At 36.1% G+C, this 22,212-nt stretch overlaps 2 long non-coding RNA genes across 2 annotated transcripts; both read left to right on the top strand.

Moving 5' to 3' along the window:
• Window positions 1-9,478: 9,478 nt before the first annotated feature.
• On the top strand, window positions 9,479-12,889 carry LOC113333934. The gene is made up of 2 exons (XR_003352447.1): window positions 9,479-9,612; window positions 9,847-12,889. It is a non-coding gene; the product is annotated as an uncharacterized LOC113333934 (long non-coding RNA).
• A 685-nt stretch (window positions 12,890-13,574) lies between these two features.
• Window positions 13,575-14,276, top strand: LOC113334110. Its single transcript, XR_003352513.1, has 3 exons — window positions 13,575-13,754; window positions 13,925-13,985; window positions 14,115-14,276. It is a non-coding gene; the product is annotated as an uncharacterized LOC113334110 (long non-coding RNA).
• Window positions 14,277-22,212: the final 7,936 nt, after the last annotated feature.

The raw sequence follows: 22,212 nt of genomic DNA, 5'->3' as shown, positions 1-22,212 counted from the left end.
GGATACCGAATAATACAGATTTTATGAGAACCAACCTGTCCTGAAATGCAAGCTTTCTCTGTATTAACTCTACCATAGGACACACTGTAGATACTTTAACTCTGCCAGGAGATAAGATAACTCCTAAGTACTTGTCAGGGAAGGTACTGAGCTCCATCTGCAGAATTTCATTAATCTGATTTTTCCTTATAGTAGAAGTACCATCAATAAAAAGCTTACTTTTAGTTTTATTTATGATTTGACCTGAACCTCTTTGGTAATAATCCAATAACTTCATGAGATTAGTGATACTTTTCTTGGCTCCATTACAGAAGAGAAAAAAATCATCTGCAAAAAAAAATGTGTTGGATGAATGCCTTTCCTAACTACCATTGGAATAATCAATCCTTCTGCCACCTTCTTATGAATGCTTCTACTTAGAACATCCTTCATAATAACAAATAGAGTTGGTGATAAGGGGTCACCTTGCCTTAGACCCCTTCATACATAAAAGAATCCATGAGGCCCTCCATTTACCATTACAGATAATCTGGCTGATTCAAATAAAACTCTTAACCAATGACACCAGGAATTAGAGAAACCATACTTGCCTAGTACTTGAAATAAGAAATCCCAACTTACAGAGTCATAAGCTTGAGATATATCTAGTTTTAATCCTACATTTCCACCCCTTGTCTTTTTCTTCATGTCATTGACCATTTCAGAAGCTAAAATTATATATTCTTGAATGCTTCTTCCCTTGATGTAGGCAACTTGCTGAGGTGTTGTCAGTTTTTGTATAAGAGAACTCATTCTTGTATTTATGATCTTTGTAAAAATCTTGAAACTCACACTACTCAGACCAATTGGTCTAAATTGATTGGGAGTTTTTGCACCTTCTGTTTTAGGCAAACGAATAAGAAAATTTGAATCACGGCCTTTTGGAATAAATTTCCTCCTCCAACAAAACTGCACAACTTGCACTACATCATACTGTATAATCTTCCAGCATGCTCTATAGAAACAACTAGAGAAGCCATCAGGGCCCGGTGAACCATCAGGATCCATACTGAAATTTGTAGATTTTATTTCCTCTGCCTCAGGTAAAACATCCAGCATTTGTTGATCCTCATCTGTAATTATTTTTGGAATTTCTTCCAGTAAAGACTCGGCATCTTCAGATTTGAAATTGAAATTTTTTCTTGAAGTGTTGCACTAGAGTTTCTACAATGATTTTCTGATCTGATACTACGTTTCCATTAGAGTCCTCCAGTTCACTTATAAGATTTTTTGATTGCCTAATATTTAAATTTGTATGAAAGAACTTTATATTAGCAGAACCTTCTTTAACCCATTTAATTCTAGCGTTTTGCTTGAGCATGGTATTTAGCTGGACTTCTTTACTATTGTAATCATTTCCAGGAGCAACAAGATTATCTAGAGATTCAATATCATGAGGATTCTGATCAGATATGATCATTGCTTTCTGAACTTCTTCTTCAGCTTCTTTGATTTTAACATTGATATTACCAAAAACATACCAATTCCATTGCCTTAAAATATTCTTCAATCTTTTTAATTTTTGTTGAAATACATAAGCAGGATCACCTACTATTTTTCAGCCCAACTTTGAGATACTACATCCATAAAACCTGGATGAGTTAACCACATTTTCTGAAACTTGAAGGATGCATTTGAAGGTTTAGGAATAATTGCACCACCACCTAACAAGGGACTATGATCAGAAGCAATCCTCAACCCCACTTTGTAACTCCAATTCTCATGCATTTGGAACCACTTATGATTATAAACTGCTCTGTCCAAATTACACAAAATTCTCCTATCCCCATGTTGACAATTGGACCAAGAATGCATTAAACCTGATTTAGGAGCTTGTATCAATTCACAGTTATTAAGACAGTTATTAAATTCTTGCATTGATCTTCTATTTGCTTCCCTGTCTCCAATTTTTTCATCTTGAGAGATAATAGAATTAAAATCACCAATATCAAGCCAAGGTTTATTCAGATCACTAATACTTTACATCTCAGCCCATAGAAATCTTCTTTGAACAACCCCTACATGAGCATGAATAGCAGATACTAGAACTCCACCTATTTCCATTGTGATCATTTGGCTAGACATGGAAACTAATTTTGGTTCTGGTAAAGTCTTGTTCCAAAATAACCAAATATTCCCTTTTTTATTAGAAACTGAATTATAAATCACTTTATTTTCCGTTCCAGGCAAATTCAGTTTACTACAAAAGGAAGGACTGCAAACTACTTTGGGTTCAGCTATAAAAACTAAAGAAGGTTTAAATTGATTAATTAAAGTCCACAACTTATTTTGATCCCTAGTTTTTCTAAGGCCGCTAAGATTCCAAAATAGAACTTTCATTGCAAAGATTGGAGGCCTTTAGTACCTCCCTTTGCATTATTTTTCCTAAAATTATATTTACCAGCAACTGGCTGAGATGTTACCTTGTCTATTACATGATTTTGCTGATCACCAGAAGGAGGTACTTGCTTTGCTGCTGGTTTTTGAATTACTCTAGACCAAGAAGTTGAAGGTATTTGCTCCTCTGAGATTGATCCATCTTTGTCATTAATATATTTAACCACACTGTGTTCTAAAGCATTGTCCTCAACCACTTGAAGAATTTTTGCTGGAACAACAGTTTCTTCATGCATATTCTTATCGTTTTCTTCATCAGTTGCTTCCTGTAATAAACCAAACCTTCTTGTAGATATTATGAATGGCTTTACTACCTGCCGAATAGAAGAAATTGAAGTATGAATTGTATTAATTGGAGTTTGACAAATGTCAAAAGGCTCTCCAATACCTTTTGATTTATGGACATCTGCTGTATGAGATAATATGCTACCAGTTGCAGATGTTGTAGACCCTTCAGATGAATTATTAAAACCTTTTCTATGAGATAATATGCTAACATTTGACTTGGGAGAACTATGATTTCCTTGTGATATCTTAATTTCATTAGAAGCTGCTTGAAACCTACATTCTGTGAGAACATGACCAATAATTTTGCATTTATCACAGAATTTTGGTGGCTTAGTAAGTATAACATTCTGCATAAAAACCCCCATACTTTTTTTTAATCCATAGTTTACTAGGATTTTTTTTGCAAAATCAATGTTAACAAGAACTCTTGCATAATAACCAATCTCAAACTTCAAAGTTGCTTCATCAACTTTAACAGGATCTCCCAGAGCTCTGCAGATAGTAAATAATGTTTTCTCATCCCAGTATTCCAAACTGAGACCTGGAAGATGAACCCAAATTGCTGCTAATGATGTTCTATGATTTTCAGGACGAAAATAGGAATCCAATTTTTGTACCATAATACATGATTAAAAACTCCTCATCTTCCATCTTTAATCATGTTCTTATCTTCTTTGTTGTCCAATTTGATAATAAAGAATCCTTTTCCTAATGGAATCATTTGACATTGCCCTTTCAATTTCCATTGATTTTTCAAATTTTGAATAACATCAGAAAATTTCAGATGAAGAAGATCAAGACGACCGATAAGAGAAAATTGCCAAGCCACACATCTTTCATCTGTATCATTAGTAAGGTCTACCGATGGATTTTCCTCATATGGTTTGTCTAGATTTACTACAAAAGAATCCATTTCTGGATTCTTATTTTGTCCCATGAAAATTAAAACAGATAATCTGATGTAGAATAAATATATCTATAACAATAATATTGAACACCAATCATTTTCAGATAGTATTCGTAAGAATTCACCTGAATTAATGACGCTGAGAACAGAAATCAAAGAAAAAGATGATGAAGAAAATGATCGAGTCAATCGCCGATCCTCAGAACTCGACTCAGTCCCTGGTTCCTCCGCTATTTTCGATCAGCCTGCTATCCTTACATGAACAACTAAATTAGAGAGTGGATTTAGAGCTTGAATAAAAAATGAACCCGAAACTATCCAAAGTTGATTTAGCTAGACATCCTTGAGCAATATCATTACTAAGTTGATTTTTATATCATTTTTAGTTCAGTCTCTTAGTGTATGAATTTGATGATGTTTGTTTAGCCTGTGGAGGCTATCAGTTAGTCAATGGTGTATTATAGGTTTATCTTTTATGTCTCTGAAAGCATGCATCTGAATTTTGCCAACCTGACTTGATTTGTAGTTTCGTTTAGCGACGTGTGACCTACAAACCTTATTACTCATGCTTTGGATGTGCAACACGCTCGATTTTATGTTTCTAGAAGACTGTCATGAACTATACTAGATTACTATGTCCTTATAGAATGTACTATGAAACTGTCAATGTAAAAACTTTCCTCTTGGTTAACTTGGTTAACAAGGGTAGTTGTGCTGAGGCTGAACCCACCATAATCGAGAAAATGGACTAAATAGTCCTAGCAATCTTGAATTAATTTCCTTGCTGCTGTAGGTTTTTTTCTTTTATAATTAAGTCCGCGAGTTATAAACCCAAAGGTGTCATTATCCATCCACAAAAAACCCATCAAAACAAAAGTAACACAAAAACCCCATCAAAACAAAAGTAACACAAAAACCCCCAAAGAATTTGATGAAACCAATTTTGAAATTTGGGGTTTTGTATCAATTTTTAAAAATTTGGGGGTTTTGTATCAATTTTGTTTAAGATGGAGTTTTAATGGATCCCAACATTTGAACAAGTTTGGTCACCTTGGGTTTTTATGACTAGTTCTGTTTACAATTTTGTATTCAATCCGCAGGCTTTCAGGAATTGATTTTCTGGTGTAATTTGTGCATGAACATATGCAGCATGCAGTATACATGCACCTTTGCTAAAGTTGATGCATCAACTTAGAAGGTTGACAGATCATTTTAGAAGTTATTTCTTTTGTGATTTCTTCGATGGCATTTTCTTTGCTGCTCTTATTTTTTGTTGCAAATTTAATTTTGAAGAAGGCAATTTAAGCCCCAAAACTATGCCATTTTGATGATGATGTATACAGGTCTGACAAACACAGACATCGCAAATAGATCACAGACATGGTACAAATGCCATATTTTTCAGTATGGACACAAAGGAGTGAACCATCATACAAAACAACGAGCTGCAACTCGGCCTATCATTGGGTTTTGTCAGCTACAACCCCCATAGTGATACTAAAGGGGGCAAGGGCAAGGGAAAGGCCTACTGTATTGAAATTATGCATTCTCTTTCAATTGAATTTTTCCTTGTTCAGAACTTTGGTTCATCTTTAAGATGTTAATAGAATTTCCTGATTCTGATGGATGTATCAAACTCTAATCTCTCTACTGAAAACACGTACTACTTCAAATTCGTCAAAACAAGGAAAAATTCTCCACCAAAAGATCACTTTTATCTCAATTAGATTACAAAATAACATCATTTTCTACCAAAATCTTATCAACTTTTACTTGTCATGCCATTTACTCAAGTCTGCTAAGTTAGTTCCAAACCATTGAGAATCCGTTACACTTCCATATGAAATGTATTGGTGCCAACTTACAAGCATTTATAACTTGCGTCTTATCTCAAACCTTGTAAACCCAAGCATTTACACTAAGAACCAAGCTATTGGTACTTACAAGGATTTACAGCTTATGCCTTATCTCAAACCTGACAGCTCAATGGATTGATTAAACTGTGGCATCGCTTGGGTGCCATAGGTCCTGAGCTCGATTCTCGGATTAGAATGCGCCCTTTTGTTATTTCTTTTTTGTTTCTTTCTTTTATGCTTTGGATCTGAGATAAGATCATCTTTTTGCTAAAATGCAATAAGATAATCAGTGAAAAAGAATTGTTTCCTCAGTGTAACGCCTGCACTGCTGTTAAAAAGAATGCCCCCTTTTCTTATTTCTTTTTTGTTTCTTTCTTTTATGCTTTGGATATGAGATAAGCTCATATTTTTGCTAAAATGCAATAAGCTAATTAGTGAAAAATAATTGTTTCCTCACTGCAACGCTTGCACTGCTGTTAAAAAGAACACAGGTCTGGTATTTGGAAGGGGTTCGTCGGCCATAGCGTCGTAAGTCCAACAACTGATCTTAGAAAGCCTCATCCTAAGTAGAAACATGCATATTTTGCAAAACAAGTCCCTACACCCGATCTCTAATTGACGTGAATTGGTTTGCTTAATTCCACAAAAGAAACAAATAAGACAAGAATCCACTAGATACTGAAAATGTGTCATGGACCTAGACAAGAAGAGGGTGGCCCTTATCGTATCGGTAGTCAATCTTTATCACTAGTTATGTTTATCCTAATAGGTTGAATTAATTAGTTTAATTAATGTGATTAGTCGTTAATTTAGTTGTAATGGTGGGTTATGATGATATAACCACTTGGAGCTTCATTAGCCGTTAGATGCTAAGTTAGGGAGGGATGGCTTTATAAGCTCATTGAATCTGTATTGAGAAACAGAAACTCATGAAAGAAATGAAATAGAAAAAAGTAGCTTTTCTTACAGGGGTAAGACAGTGGTTGTTCTTGCAGGGGTGAGACAGTGGGTTTTTGTTAGGGTTTTCATTCATCAGGGGTATTTGTTAGGGTTTCTTGTATCAAATTCGTTTATCAGTGTAAGTCATGATCCAACTTGTTATTGTACATCTCAGTACATAACAATTGGTATCAGAGCAGCCACGATCCATGGAGGGTTCAGTGGATTGGGAACTATTTTATGCATGTGAGGAATTAAGTAATCTTCGATTGAAGTACAGTATTGAAGAACTTGGTAGTTCTCCATATCGGGATCAAAATCTCCTGAAGTTGTTGGTTCTCATCAATGAAGCAGAAAAGAAGCTGGAGTATGCTTATTACTCCAATTGCAGAGTTGCCGAGGTTATAGAAACAACGGCTATGGAGGAGGAAATGAACAACGAAGAATTGGGTGGAAGAAAACTCAACTAACCCAGAGTTGGTTACTGATTTCAGATGTAATCCATCACTACCATTGGAAGAAGAAGGGGATGATTCTCTTGACTTAGAGTTGATTCCGTCGTTTTTTTGATGAAAATGAGTGAAAAAGCGGGGGTCTAACAACACCACCCAATAATTCGATTACCAATCTCTATGGACAAACTCCAACATACTTTTTATGAGAATCAACTAGACAGTCAGACTCAATCAATAAAAGATATATCAAAGAGTCTATATCTCAATCTCTCAATTTGATCTTTACTCAAGCAAATAGAAATCTGCGAGTCTTTATCAAAGAGAGATAACTTGGACAGTACCAAAGACCAATGTCCAAGGATCAATCAATATCAATCAACAACCAAAGGTTGGATTTCCAATTGATGATCACGAACGCACAACCTATATTATTTCAATTATATAAAATATAATGCGGAAAAGAAATAACACAGACACCAGAAGTTTTGTTAACGAAGAAACCGCAAATGCAGAAAAACTCCGGGACCTAGTCCAGATTGAATACACACTGTATTAAGACGCTATAGACACTAGCCTACTCCAAGCTAACTTCAGACTGGACTATAGTTGAACCCCAATCAGGCTCCCACCGATCCAAGGTACAATTGTACTCTTACGCTTCTGATCCCAGCACGATACTGCGCACTTGATTCCCTTAGCTGATCTCAACCACAACCAAGAGTTGCTACGACCCAAAATCGCAGGCTTGATAATAAACAAATCTGTCTCACACAGAAAAGTCTATCAAAAGATAAATCTGTCTCCCACAGATAAACCCTAGGTTTTGTTTCGTCTTAAGATATGAAATCAAGGTGAACATGAACCAATTGATAATTCGGTCTTATATTCCCGAAGAACAGCCTAGATTAATCAATCACCTCTCTACAATCTTTCCTGACTACACAGGCGGTTTGTCGAGGAATCACAAACAGTGAGACGAAGATGTTTGTGACTTCTTATCTTGCCTATCTGAGAACTCTCACGATCTCAAGCCAATCAATCGATTGTACTCGTACGATAGAAGATGCAAGATCATATCACACAAGTACGATAAAGTAGTATCGGTCTGGCTTCACAATCCCAATGAAGTCTTTAAGTCGTTAACCTGGTTTTAGAGAAGAAAACCAAAGGTTAAAGGAGAATCGACTCTAGCGAGCGCACTAGTATCACACAGACGTGTGGGGATTAGTTTTGCTCAATGCTAGATGTCTCCTTTATATAGCCTTCAAATCAGGGTTTTGCCTTAGTTACAAAGCAATCCATATTCACCATTAGATGAAAACCTGATTTAGATTCAAGTTAATATTTCTCAACCGTTAGATCGAAAACTTAGCTTGTCACACAAACTTGGGTACACGTTTACTGGGTTTGCGAAAACCATGCCCAAACGTGTACGTGTATGTTGGTTCAACATAGTAACCCAAAAGGTTAACCATATGAGCATTTCATATTAACCTAGTTCTTCTTCACCATAACTAGTTCAATTGACTCAAATGAACTAGTTAAAGAGTTGTTCAATTGCTATGAGATCTTATGTAACTACACAAGACACAACTGAAACAAAGATGATTCGATTCGATTGAATCGGCTCATGAACATTATAGCCACGGTTTGCATAAAGCATTCCTTAGTAATTTAATGTTTCATGTTCAGAGCACATCTTTAGATCATAACATCTTAAGTTCACAAACAAGTTCGCGGACTTAAGTAAACCGGTTGAGTTTTCCAAACTCAGCAGAAATTCTCGAAAAGAGAACTTCCGCCAGTTCGCGGACTGAGTTCGCGGACTAAGCACACAAACGAGTTTTGGAAAATCCAACATAAATTCTCGGTCGAGAACTTCCGACAGTTCGCGGGCTGAGTCTGCGGACTGCGTTCGCGGACTTGGAAAGCCAATTCCACAATCCTTCCGATTTCTCTTGATCAACAAAGTTCGAAAACTTCGGTTCAAGGAATACATGGTTATGTAATCTAAACTCTCATTCCAATCATTGAGACATTCTCAGAGGACGCTATGTAGCCGTTATTCACAGATCGATTCACGTCAGAGCAATTCTCAAGGTAATTGAAACTTTTCATGACTTTCGTCACTAGGTGAAGATAAACTTGATCAAAGCGAAACGCTTTACCAACACATGATTTCGAGATATAGATAAGCGAGATATACTCGGCTCGAATATCAAATGTGTATGATCTAGTCTATATAGTATACGACTTTTGTCTCATAAGAAGTAAGAGATAGACTTTTGAGTGATAGATAAGTTCAAGTCTCCACATACCTTTTTGTTGATGAAGTTCCACGGTTCCTTGTATAGATCTTCGTCGTTGTATGATGAACCGCCACGAAGTCCTTGAGCTCAACTACACTTTTCTATCCTAGTCCGAAACTTAGCTATGTGGGCTAGAAATCAAGACTCATAGTTTTGATCATTAACATTGACAAACATGCTTGAGATAGCAACGCATGCGAGGTCGACCGAGCTATGCTCTAACAATGAGGATTCAGTAGAAGTATACGTAGAAGAAGGAAAACCCATCCCTTATTTCAGTCAATTGATTGATAATATGGATTCCGAAATTGAAATTATTGCTAGCAATAGGGTAAGGAGCTTCGACAACCAGAATACTAATACATCTGATGAGAGGTATTACGAGCACTCGAAGGATTGGATTACTCATCTCAAACCGAATTGTAAGAACAATCTTTATCTCCATCTTGATTTTACTCGTTCCATATTTGATCGTGGAAAATGGTTTGATGGGTCAGTTTTGACTAATGATTACAAGGGGAATTTTGTTTATGAGTTAGATTTTAGACATGGGTTTGGACTGGAATTGTTGTTTATGAATTCAATAGGAAATTTATTGGCTAAGAATGGTAATCCTAGTGATACGAGTTATCTGTTTGTTAAAATGCTTCAACTAGGTATGATGTGTTTCAAAGGGGAAGATGTTAACAATCACCAAATGGCTAGTGAGAAATCTTCTCACCCATGTTTCGGATTTACAAGTATAGAGTATTTGATCGTGGGAGAGATCTTGAAGTGATGGAAGGGTATTATTGTTTTGATAGTTCTTATGATTTCCATGATTATACAATTACTTCTCGTGAGCTTGTTCTTAATGGGTCAGATTCATGGTCTAGTGTAAGTGTCTGTATACCATCTAATGGTGGTGTTTGTTGTTACCAACTGCTTAAGGGAACTGAATCGTCAACAAACAATTTTTCTGCTCAAGTGATGATGTGCTGGAATTCAGTTGGAGTCTTACTTGATGGTACTTATGAATTCTATGTCGATATTTATGAATTGTTGCTTTCGAATTGGATTGGGACTTTACTTACAAAGCAAGGTGAAGACGGTGACACTTACAAGTTGTTTGATCCTGGCAGACATAACTTTCATGGTAATGAAGGTTACGTGTTTCTCTTACTTCGGGGAAGTGATTGTTATAAGCTCTTGAGGCTCAAGAAGAGTTGTAAAGGGATGTAATCTTGTGAAGAGAAGGAAGAAATCAAGGAGATGCTGGTAGTGGTTAATGGCGCGGAAAGCAAAATACACAAGTTGTTGAGAGAAATGCTTAAAGAAGTGATGGCTACTTATAATGGGCTAGATGTTGTAATTCCGAGGTTTTATTACATGGGGAATCAGTTAGTCATTCTTATAAATGTTATTATATCTACTTCAGAAGAGAAATATGCTCTAAGTTTGCATCTTATAGCCGGATTAATTGTCCATGAAGCTTACAAGCCAGCAATTGAGTTTTCTTACCAACTGCCTAATGTCTGGAATTCAGCTGTTTTATGGAGTGTGAGAATTCTTATAAGCCAACAATGGAGATTATGGTCCTCCCAATAGAGAATTACATTTGGCCAGAAATTCTTGTCAAGGGAGGGAACTTGCTGCTTGGAATTGAGATTCAGGTTGTGCTGAAACTGGGGAATCCAAAATGGAGAGCAATCAAGCTCCACCAAAAACTTAAGTCGCTAGTACAGGGTGCCTCATATCAGAGTTGCACTTCAGCAAAATCCAAGAGTGGTAGTTATCAAGTCGTACAAGCGGACCTAATGGTGATAACCAAGTGTTTTGTTCCTAGCGAACTTTTTAAACTGCAAGAAGGAGTGGATTTCTTGAAGTGGAAATTCAAGAGTTCGAATGGCGGTGAAGAAGGTATACTCTTGCCTACGGCTGCTAGAGTTCTCTTTGTGGAGTCATTGATGATTATAGTTGATATACAAGGAGGTAACGAGCTTCAGATTCTTTTGGATGAGTTTGAATTTCTTCAAGTGCCAATAACGCCAGTTCCCAGAATTTCTAGAACTCAATTTTACCTCTCAGCAAGTTGTTTCTTCTTTCACTTTCATTTTCTCACACTGACACCGGTGAGAGTTTTACAATCCATGAGAAAGTTTTAATGGCAGATTGGTATTCCAAACTGATGAGTTTTGCAATTCATGAGATGGGTGTATATGAATGTCAGTATTCTCAATTGTGTTACAGCTATATGCGGGGTCTGGCATCTCAAAATGATGAGAATTATAGATATCTTTATTATGACCTTGTGAGGACGGTGAGAATTCAGTTCATGCTCGTTAAAATTCAAGTTACCAATATACTAATGTTGGTGGCGTTTTTGAGGTGGAAATACGAATTATGCTCTACAGGTAAAGGGAGTGTTGAAAATAGGAGTCAGACCATTTCAACCCTCAGGTGGCTGACAGTAACTCAAGTCTTACTCGTGGTGATTCAGAGTCCAGATGTGCTAGTGCTAGTAGATTTCTTGAGGTGGAAATCCAGAGGGGTGTCAAAAAATTTATGGAGTATGGGGAAAGGCACATGTTTGTTGTTTGATAGAGGGAAAAGACTCGAATCCGAGTTTAGGAATTCTCACTCCAAGAGTTCTAGTGTTGTTTATTTAATAACACATTTGAATGTTCATGTGCTGACGGTGATGGATTGATATGAAGTGGAGGAGATTCAAATTATTTCGTACTGGCTTATGGGATGTGGGAAATATGATTATCATGATGCAACCAAGGTGGAACCGGCTCACTGCAGTTGGAGGTTATAGCTGGACAGAGCTCCCTATTAAGGAAGTGGTATTGTTTGTGGGAATTCAAATTCTTATTACGTTGGAGTTGGTGGATCGAGTATGGTGGGTGTTTAGGCTGCAACAACCTTGTAATTGGCAACTAAACACCTCTGCTGCAAAGATAGACAGGAAAATAGTGACACAAGGTGAAAAGTTAAATGAATCTTCAGTCCCCACTATGTTAGTTAGCAAGGAAGGGGTTGAGACCGAGAACATACTCTCACAAGCTTATGTAATTCCTGGCAAAGAAGAAGACAGAGAGCAGAATGCTCATGCCATGGCGAGAATTGGAGACACACTCCTTGTGTAAATTTACCATACAAGAACACCAATCAGTCTGGACCTTGTTGTTAAACTTGATCCAACAGTTACTGGGATTCTTAAATTAGTAGTTGTTATTCATTGGTGCATGGGGGCCATAGACGGGATTGATGATTAAACTGGTGCCTACCAAGCTGAGGGTTATGAAGATAGTGGACATGTTTATATCAGGGAAATAAACTCAAGAGGGCTAGGTTCACTGGTTGGTTTTGATTGGAGCACAGTCAAGCTAATTGCTAATCAAATTTGGAGCCATGCCATTGCCAATCCAATTCACCTCTGTATCATGATAATGGATTCCCAACAACTGAAGGCTTTCGATGTCGTGAAGAAGAAAATAATCACTTCAGCTTTAAGATTGTTCTTCATTGCGATCATGGTAAGGGAAAATGATACTAAATTCCACCTAGCTGCATCTGACAAGGTAGAAGACAACTGGGCCTGCATTCTTCATCCTTGAGGACAAGGATGTTTTGGAGGGGAAGGTATTGTCATGCACCTAGCCAAGAAGAGGGTGGCCCTTATCTTATCGGCAGTCAGTCTTTATCACTAGTTATGTTTAGTGAAAAATACTATAACCCCCTACTATATGGGTTGAATATAGAGAAGCCCCACAAAATGGATCCTTCTCTATCAACTCCATTATTTCACATTTTGATATTTCTAGGCCCATAACTTTAGAATTCAGGGCCTGTAAATAAAAAATTTACTTCATAATACCAAAACAGCCCTTTAGTATATATAGTTATAAAACTAGGCGTAGATTTCATTTTTGGTTTCTTTTTCTTTTTCAATTTCTCTCTCTAATTTTCTTTAGCGCTCTCTCGGATGAAGAACCAGTCCGAGAAACAATTCCTAATCGAAATTCTCAATGAAAAAATGATTTCGAAACTTAGATCTAAGATTTTGCAAACAAATATCCTGATTATCCAAACAAAAATTCTACATCAACATCACTTTCTCTCTCTGGTTTTTGCTCTGAAGAGTATTAAGGTTTTCAGTTTCAGATCGTCAATGTCGTAGTTTAACGGAGAAGAAGAAAACGAGTTTAGCTTCATCGATTTCAGATGACGATGCTTATGGATCTCCGTTGATGATTTCGATTGAATATCTCAATGAACTAATCGATTGAAATAAATAGATTTGATCTACGTCGATTAAATATGGATTTTTCAGTTGATTCGAAGATATCTCAGAAATTGATTTAATCGATTTTTGTTCAATGGATTTACAAATCTGAATGATTTGGTTCAAATTTATTTAACAACTGATCATCAATCTACGAATTCTCAATTGATTCTAGTTTGTTGTTTCAAAGCTACTCCATGTTAGGTTTTCTGATTTGAAGTTGTTGTTGTTTCTTTTGATTTCTGAGATCAAGAAGAATCATCACTGTTTCGGAAGAATAGCAACAGAATCAAGGTACAATTTGTTTTTTAGTTGTTGTTGTTGTTAGTAATTATTCTCGTTTCGATTTTAGTTTCATTCTCGATTTCAATTTTGATTTAGTTTTATCACAATCTAATTTCCTATGGGAACCAATCTTGATCTGTTTTTGATAATTTAATTTTTGTTTTGTTCATTTTGATTAGGTGATTTTCAGTTGGGTTGAAGAATAATTTAGGAGTATGTGGATTCAATTTTATAAATCAGGTATGTATAGCTGGATTTAGGAGTATGTGTTTTCATATGAACTCAATTTGTATTTAAGATCTGTCAAAGTGGTTTAATTAGTATTTGATTGAGAGTAATATTTATTTTTGTTTCAATTGATGTTTGTAGGTAGGAGGACTAGCAGTACCTAATCACATGACATGTTATTCTGGTCTCGGTGGTGCACTCAGTTTTATTATGTACAGTTTTTCCTAACCCTTCAACTGTCTATGAGCTAATAGTAGTGGAGAATACAAATTTTTTATCTCCTATGTTTAGTTAATACTGGACGTGGACTTGTAATGCTTTCAATTTGATATAAATATATGTGAAAATCATCATTGCTTTAGTTGCTAGAAGAAACTACTTCGTGCATCGTTGATTTGCGTATAATATGTTTATATCTGTGATTCATATTCCTAAGAACTGCTGAACTTTAGCAACTGTTGAACAATGCTTGTCAGACGCGGGCTTAGAAATGTTATTTAAGCAATTGTGAAAAGATGTGTAATGTTATTTAAGAAATGTTTTTGTTTCATTGAAAGATTTAGGAGAGAGGTCTGAAATAAAGAATAAAGTGATATGAAGACACCGATTGGTAAGTTTGATGGAGCAACTGCACAAACAACATAATACGTTGATCTATGATCATGGAGTGTGTATGTAACTTCTAGATGTGTAACTTCTAGTTACACAAGTTAAATAGATGTGTAATTTTTAGTTACACATGCTAATTAGATGTGTAACTTCTAGTTACACAACCTGAATAGGTGTGTAATTTGTAGTTACACAACTTGAATAGGTGTGTAATTTGTAGTTACACATGCTAATTAGATGTGTAACTTTTACTTACACATACTGATTTTGATGTAGTTTTTTAGAGCAGTTTTATCTTGATTTCGTCATCTTGATTTCAAATTTGTTAACTTTTGCTTGTTGACCAAAATCTGAACTTACTTTTTATTCTTGAATGATTATTTCAGCTTGTATTTCTATCTCAGCTACTTCATTCCCCTCTTACAATAGTGATGGTGGTGGATCTTACTTGATCTGTTAAGGTATTGAACCTTAATTCTTTTTATCAGTTCTTCACTGCTTGTTATTTCATGATTGCAGACCTTTTTTATACAAATAATCAATTTTTGATTGGTGAAAATATGGGATTTTACTTGTATAGTTATCTTTATTCTGCTCATGCTTTTCCTTCTTTCATATAATGATGTTGCCATGTTTCTTAGATTGTTGAATCAAATCTTGGATTTTACTTACTATACAGAATGAGCACTGTGATAACAATTATGGTCAAATATTTTACTATATAGAAGGGTATACATGTTTGTGCATCGACACGGCGACTGACATGGTAAACACAGGTTCAATAAAGTTAGGGTTAGGTTCATGTTATGAACATTCTTATGTTTTGTGATTTCTCCTGTTAGCTAGTTCGATCTAACTAGGATGCAAAAATGTCAAAATTCGGAAATCGTGTAACTGCTAGTTACACATGCCAATTGGATGTGTAACTGCGAGTTACACATGCCAATTGAATGTGTAACTGCTGGTTACATGTGGTAATTATATGTGTAAAACTTAAGATTTGTATATCTTATGTCATGCATTCATATTTTTTTATGTTCTGGTCTGATACTGGAATACCAGTCAGTCTTTCCATGCATAAATATTGATTTATCCATCTTTTTACAGGTTACCCTCTCTGAGCAGATGAGTTAGGAGGTATGATTGTGTAAGACTTGAGATGACAGAGAAGAATATGATGATCAATTGGTGTTTTGGATTGGTGTGTCAATCTGCAGGTGTTGATTATTAATATTACCCTCAATTACACTAGATAGATGCATGTGTAACTCTCAATTACACTAGATAGATGCATATGTAACTCTCGATTACACTAGACAGATGCATGTGTAAATTCTAGTTACACATGCTAAAAAATTGTTGTAAATGAATATTAAAGTAATACATGTATTTTTTTTATGTACTCTTTTTTATGTCTATTTTTTGCTTATATATACAAGTGTAACTTTGCATTACACATGCCATAAGGATGTGTAACTTCTGGATACACATGTCATATGCATATGTAACTTATGTTTACACATTCGCACTATACTTTAATAATTTCGGGCCTAGATTTAATAATTTTGGGCCTAGATTTAAATTTTATTTAATTATGGGTTTGGCAATATTCATAAGGGTATCAAGGTCTTTTAATAATTCGGGGCCTAAATTTAAACTTCTTTTAATTAAGGGCCTCATATTATGGGTTATCCATGGGTGGGGCCTGAACCTAATTTTCCCTTATGTTTATCCTAATAGATTGAATTAATTAGTTTAATTAATATGATTAGTCATTAATTTAGTTGTAATGGTGGGTTATGATGCAACCACCTGGAGCTTCATTAGCCGTTAGATGCTAGGTTAGGGAGGTATGGCTTTATAAGATCATTGAGTCTGTATTGAGAAACTCATGAAAGAAATGAAACAGAAAAAAGTAGTTGTCCTTACAGGGGTAAGACAATGGATGTTCTTGCAGGGGTGAGATAGTGGGTTTTTGTTAGGGTTTTCATTCATCAGAGGTGTTTGTTAGGGTTTTTTGTATCAAATTCGTTATCAGCGTAAGTCTCGATCCAATCTAGTTATTGTACATCTGAGTACATAACAAAATGCTCTGTATTGTCAGTTGGCTAGTAGTACAAAAAATAGGAGGACATTATGCACAATATGTGGTCGGGATTGAAAGGATTCATTACTCTTAAGTGCATGCGTGCACAATTTGTATAATTATGTTTAAAAAATAAAAATAAAATTAACCTAAATATTTTATGTTCACTACTCATGGAGATAGTAATCACATACATCATTGTGTGTTACAATGGTGTGGGCCAAGTAAGTGAACAGCCGTAATTGCGCAATGCAAAGCCATAATAGCGCATTACAAATCCATAATAGCGCAATGCAAAGCCATAATAGCGATATACTGTATAGACCGTCAAGAACTAAGATAGTGGAACCCTGCAGGGCCAGTGAAGCGCAAAGGTGGTAAACTACATTGGCTAAGTAATGAAGCTTATTGACCGACACAATGAAGCTTCATTGAGGGAAAGGAAAGGCAAAGCCAAAGTGGCAAGATGCAACATGCAACATACGTTGTTGGCATTAAGGCATATCCACGGAATTGAGTTGGCCCAAACTCAAGGATGATGCAAGAAGGTAGAATAGGACAATAGTTGGTCTATGCTTAGTTCAAGGCTGGCCAAAGCTTGAATAATGCAAACAAGCTAGTAATGCAAGAGTGGCATTGCTATTGTCGAGCAATTGGCTAAGTAAAGCAAGAATAACGCATATGATCATATGGCACATATTGGCATAAGTTAGAAATCATGTTGGCATGAATTTGGCTTAGCTAAAGTGTCCTAGAAATTTCAGAGAAAGGTCAAATGCGGTGAGGCGCAGAAGTGGCACAAAAGTGGCGTAAATGTGGCGCATTATGGCTCAAGTGTTGTTTATTGGCTTTGCAAGCATGCCAAAGGTGCGAGACAAGTTTTAAGGGTTATGAAATAAGTTCATAACCTTATTAGAGTTTCCTTAACCGTTCAAGACAAGTGTGGTTTCAATCTGCAAGACAACACAAAAAGTGGAAGTTGAAAAGCAGATTGACGGTTAGGAAAACTACCTGTGGACATGTGGCTGTCTGTACGATGTGCAAGCGGTTGCTCACAGTTTTGGCCTGATCTTTAGCATGTATAAATACTTTAGATATCAATAAGAACAGTGTTGTTCATTTGAGAGAAGAACCACTAATGTACAGAGTGTTTTAGGCATTCACCAAGAGGGTGAATGGCCTGTTTTGGTCCATGTGATGGACGAGTTCTGTAATCTTCCTTTACTACAATAAATGGGTTTGTTGCAGTATTCTTTGTGTTCAGTGTGTTGCTGATTTGTGTGAGAATTGTTCAAGTACATGGCAGAACTTCTTATGCTTATGGGGGCATGAAGAGTTAGAGAGAAAGAAGGAAAGACTTACGTTGTGCAAAGCCTTTAGAGTGAAGGCAGATGCATACTTTGATGCAAGTATGCAAGGATGAGTGGTTTTGGGTGAAGTTGATTCAATGAACCACAATCATTTTCGGTCATGTCCCATGAAAATTTTAGGCGATTAAATGGGCGTGTGACAGCAGGTATCAGAGCGGTGTTTGGGGACACCGTTCTTGATTTTTCTCTCTTTTTACTCAAGTTGGTGTCATTTGTTTGTCAAATTCAGTGAAGAATTGTTTGGGTTTCACTAGTATGGAGACTAGAAGAAGTATTGGTCTTGTATGGATAGATCAACTGGAAAGAACATTGAAGCTTGAAGTAGCAAGGCCAAGAAAGTTCATGGAAAAAGGTGCCTGGGTTCCACCCCAAAGTGTTAGACGAACATGCCAGAATCATCGGAAACCTGGTTTTCAAGTGATTGCATGAAAAACTCAAGAGTATACTGACTTCTATGGTGCAAGTCAGATGTTAAAGTCCACGTTTCTCACAAGTATGCAAAGACTATGCATTTGGAATGCATATCTTTGTGGTGTTATCAATAGCGAGTACATTACAAGTAGTTTTGGGAATTTTGCGAAAATTACTGAATGCAAGAACCTATCTATGCGATAGAATTGAAGGCGTCTCATCGTAGCCAGTTTGATGGAAGATCAAAATTATCTCTCTTGGATGCATGTACCTTAGTGGTAATGCAAAGTCTGTTGAGAACCAGCATTTTTGTGGCAATTGTGATGCCATAAAAGAAGAATTGGGTGGCCAATTTTTATCTAGCTTAAAGCTTATGGAAAGGCTGAAGAAAGAAGCGCAAGTTAGGGAAAAACCGGTACACCATGGTCTTGCGTTTGCAAATTGTTCTTCGTTGATGCTAGATGCGCACAAGGAGTGTGCTTGCACCTGGTTTATGAGTGGGATCAATATGCTTGGACAAGGGTGTCCAAAGACCTGCATTTGATCATAACCACAAGCGGATGTTCTTGTCAACTGCAAATCAACAATAGTTGCCACTGAAGTTAATTTTGGAGAAGAGGGAAGACAAGAGTAACCAGATGTGTGTGGGAAGTAATAAGTTCCAAGTCTGAAGAAGAATGCGGCATTCTTGCTTCAAGGAACGTATAGCAGTGGCGCCTCATTTGCAAGGATTATGGTCTTGTTAATATTTTCCAAGGAAATTTGTCCGCGAAAGTCATTGAGTGATATGACTTTATTGAGCTCTATGGTGATGCTCAGAATCACCAAGTTAAGTCCGTTCCAGTTGTGCAAAGGTGCACAATATTGTGTCAAGATTTGGGTGCTAATTGGTATAACATCTATGCAACAGTATCATGCGCAAAATGGAATTTGGGCATGGGCAAGATGCATAATGCGTTTGAGATGCAAGTTAGGCCAAATTGTGGATGCGGGAAAGATAAGGACATAGTAGTGGTGATGCATAAGAATGGCATGAGGTCATTTTTGGAGAAATCTTCATGAAAGCTAAAGCAACATGATAGCATCAGTTTGAAGGAGTATTCAACTAAGTATCAATTATATTTTGCTTCGTTATGGGAGTGGCATAAGAACATTGATAGTTGGAAGAGTGCATGTGGCAAAGTGAATTACTACATTGGGGTCAGTAGGTGATGTCTCGCTTCCTTTGTTGCTTAGAAGCGAAGATGAAGTCAGTATTGCAAGACTTGTTAGGTCTTACAAGTTGCAATCAGTTGGCGCGAGTATTTGCTCAAGTTTGAGTATACTTTCAGTTTGGGTCGAGTGGACCTTGGTGTTGAAATGAAGTCTCTCTATGTAAGGTAGTAGTGAATAAGAGTATTTGAAGTGAAAGATCTTGCCTCTTTCGTTCAAAGTAAAGCTAGTTCGTGTGGAAGATGCTACATAGCATATTAAGCCAAAGTATGCAATAGAAGACGCTGAAAGTGAAAAGAAGCAAATAGAGTTGGTGGCATAGTCGAGTTTGCTGTTGAGAGTTATGTGGAAGTGCGGAGGCATTTGGAAGCAATAGCATGGAGTAACGCAGCAAGAATGAAGATGTAAGTCCATCAAGTATATGAGTTAAGAGTTTGGAAGAACATGATGTTGTTTTTCCGCCACATTAAAGCGTAGCAGTTTGAAAAAGCATGTGATGCTTAAATTGCTGGTTTCAAAGGTGCGTGAAGAGGATATATTTTCTAAAGTGACGGTGGAATGCCCCGGGTATCCTAAGTCATGACTATACCAGAGTCATGCATTTCAATCAAGGTGTTGAGAAGATGCAAGAACAACGAAGTGCTGGTTCTTTAGCATACAAATGGTGCAAAGCTAGGAGGCGTAAGTTACATTATGATTTGGAGGCCAAATCTAGTGTAAGTTTTGTTGCATTGCTGGAGACAAAATATGTTGTTTCATCATTTTTACTGCTATATTTGGAACCAAAATATGTTGGAACCTTTTTTGGTTTCATCATTTTTACTATTATGTAAAAATAAAAAATCACTTAAACATACCGCTTGTTGTCACCTAAACATATATAAATAGGATTTTTGAGTGCACCTATATGAATTATGGATGGAGAAATTTTCTGACTGTATCATTAATGTTAAAATGACTAGTGATTATTTGAAATTATTTGTTAGATCATGTTATAGTAGTTCAATACAATATATCAAACTATGTTTGGTCTGTCTTCTGTTGTAGTTTAATACTTGGGTGTAATTACATTTGTGCCTTGGAACAAGAAAATGTTTTGTGCCTAGAAACATATTATAATTTTTCCTTTTCATATCAACATCCTCAATTCTTATGTATGTGTGTCTTATGACCAAGAACAAACCATGTATAAGCGGTCATATCATACTTATATGCAACGTCTAAGTTAAGAATACAGGTTGTGGTTAAGACTTTAAATTAGGACCAGGAACACTTCATGTTCCAAAACTCTAGGAACAAAGGAGATTCATTTTCCTACATCTTACGAGAGTAAGCCGTGATATGACCCTCTTCCTTTTGGTTTCACCTGCAATATGCTGGAACCGTTTTTGGTTTTATCATAAAACAGTTAAACACATAACATTTCGCTACAAATCCGGTATATCGATATGGTTTGGGTTAAGTTACAGGGTGCTAATAAACATAAATGTGGTAATCATAATTGAAACCATTCATAAACCATTTAAATCTTTTACTATTATAAGCATTTTTAAAGAAAAGAGACAATGTTGTAAAAGGCTATTACAAGTATTACAACTAGTTGATAGTACACTAATTTTTATGTGTGCAGTGACAGTAGTGTCTTCTTTTCTAATTCTTTGGTGGTTTGTCTATCAGTATCTTATAGGAATGCTTTGCTCTCATGTTTTCCACCTTTTTCTTGATATATTTTTTTCATGAGACTTCGTGTTTCCCTTCAAGAGGGTCATCATGTAATAGCAAACATGAAGTCCATAATCTTTCCTGAAATTACAAAACAAATGTCTCAATATTTAGACTCGCAAAAGAAAATTATTGATGTGAAATTAAAAGATTGTTTCATCGAAAAAACCAGAATAAACTAAAACCACCAAAGTTTCGATGAAACAACTTAACAAAGGGAATATAATGGAACCAAAAATGGTTTCATCAAAAAGACCAGAAAAACTAACAACAGTTCTGGTGGAACCAAATCTAATACAGGGAAAAAATGACCAAAATAAACGAACACCACCAACAGTTCCGGTGGAACCAAATCTAGCAAAGGGTGATGAAACCAAGAATGGTTTCATCAAAAAGACCATAATAAACTAACACCGCCAACAGTTCTGGTGGAACCAAATCTAACAAAGGCAAAATGATGAAACAAAAAATGGTTTCATCAAAAAGACAAGATTAAACCAACACCACCATCAGTTCTACTGGAAAGAAATTTAGCAAGGAAAAATGGTGAAATCAAAAATTGTTTCATCGGTAAAACTATAATAAGCTGACAACACCACCAACAGTCCTGGTGGAAACAAATTTAACAAACGGAAATGGCGAAACCTTTCAATCTGAATAAGAACAACATGAATAAAGTTTTATTTAACCATAATAATCAACAAAATAGTTGGTGAAACCCTAAATAATTTGCGAAGATCATGGAACAAAAGATTTAATTTACCTTTTGTAGGATTTTTAAACGTTTTACTGACCTGTTCATCATTCTTTTTCTCTTGTTGAGCATTTT

The sequence above is a fragment of the Papaver somniferum genome, unplaced genomic scaffold (assembly GCF_003573695.1).
Source record: "Papaver somniferum cultivar HN1 unplaced genomic scaffold, ASM357369v1 unplaced-scaffold_135, whole genome shotgun sequence".
In the NCBI taxonomy this organism is placed as follows: domain Eukaryota; kingdom Viridiplantae; phylum Streptophyta; class Magnoliopsida; order Ranunculales; family Papaveraceae; genus Papaver; species Papaver somniferum.
Note: the sequence above shows the minus strand (reverse complement) of the source record. Positions and strands in the feature narration are given on the sequence as shown.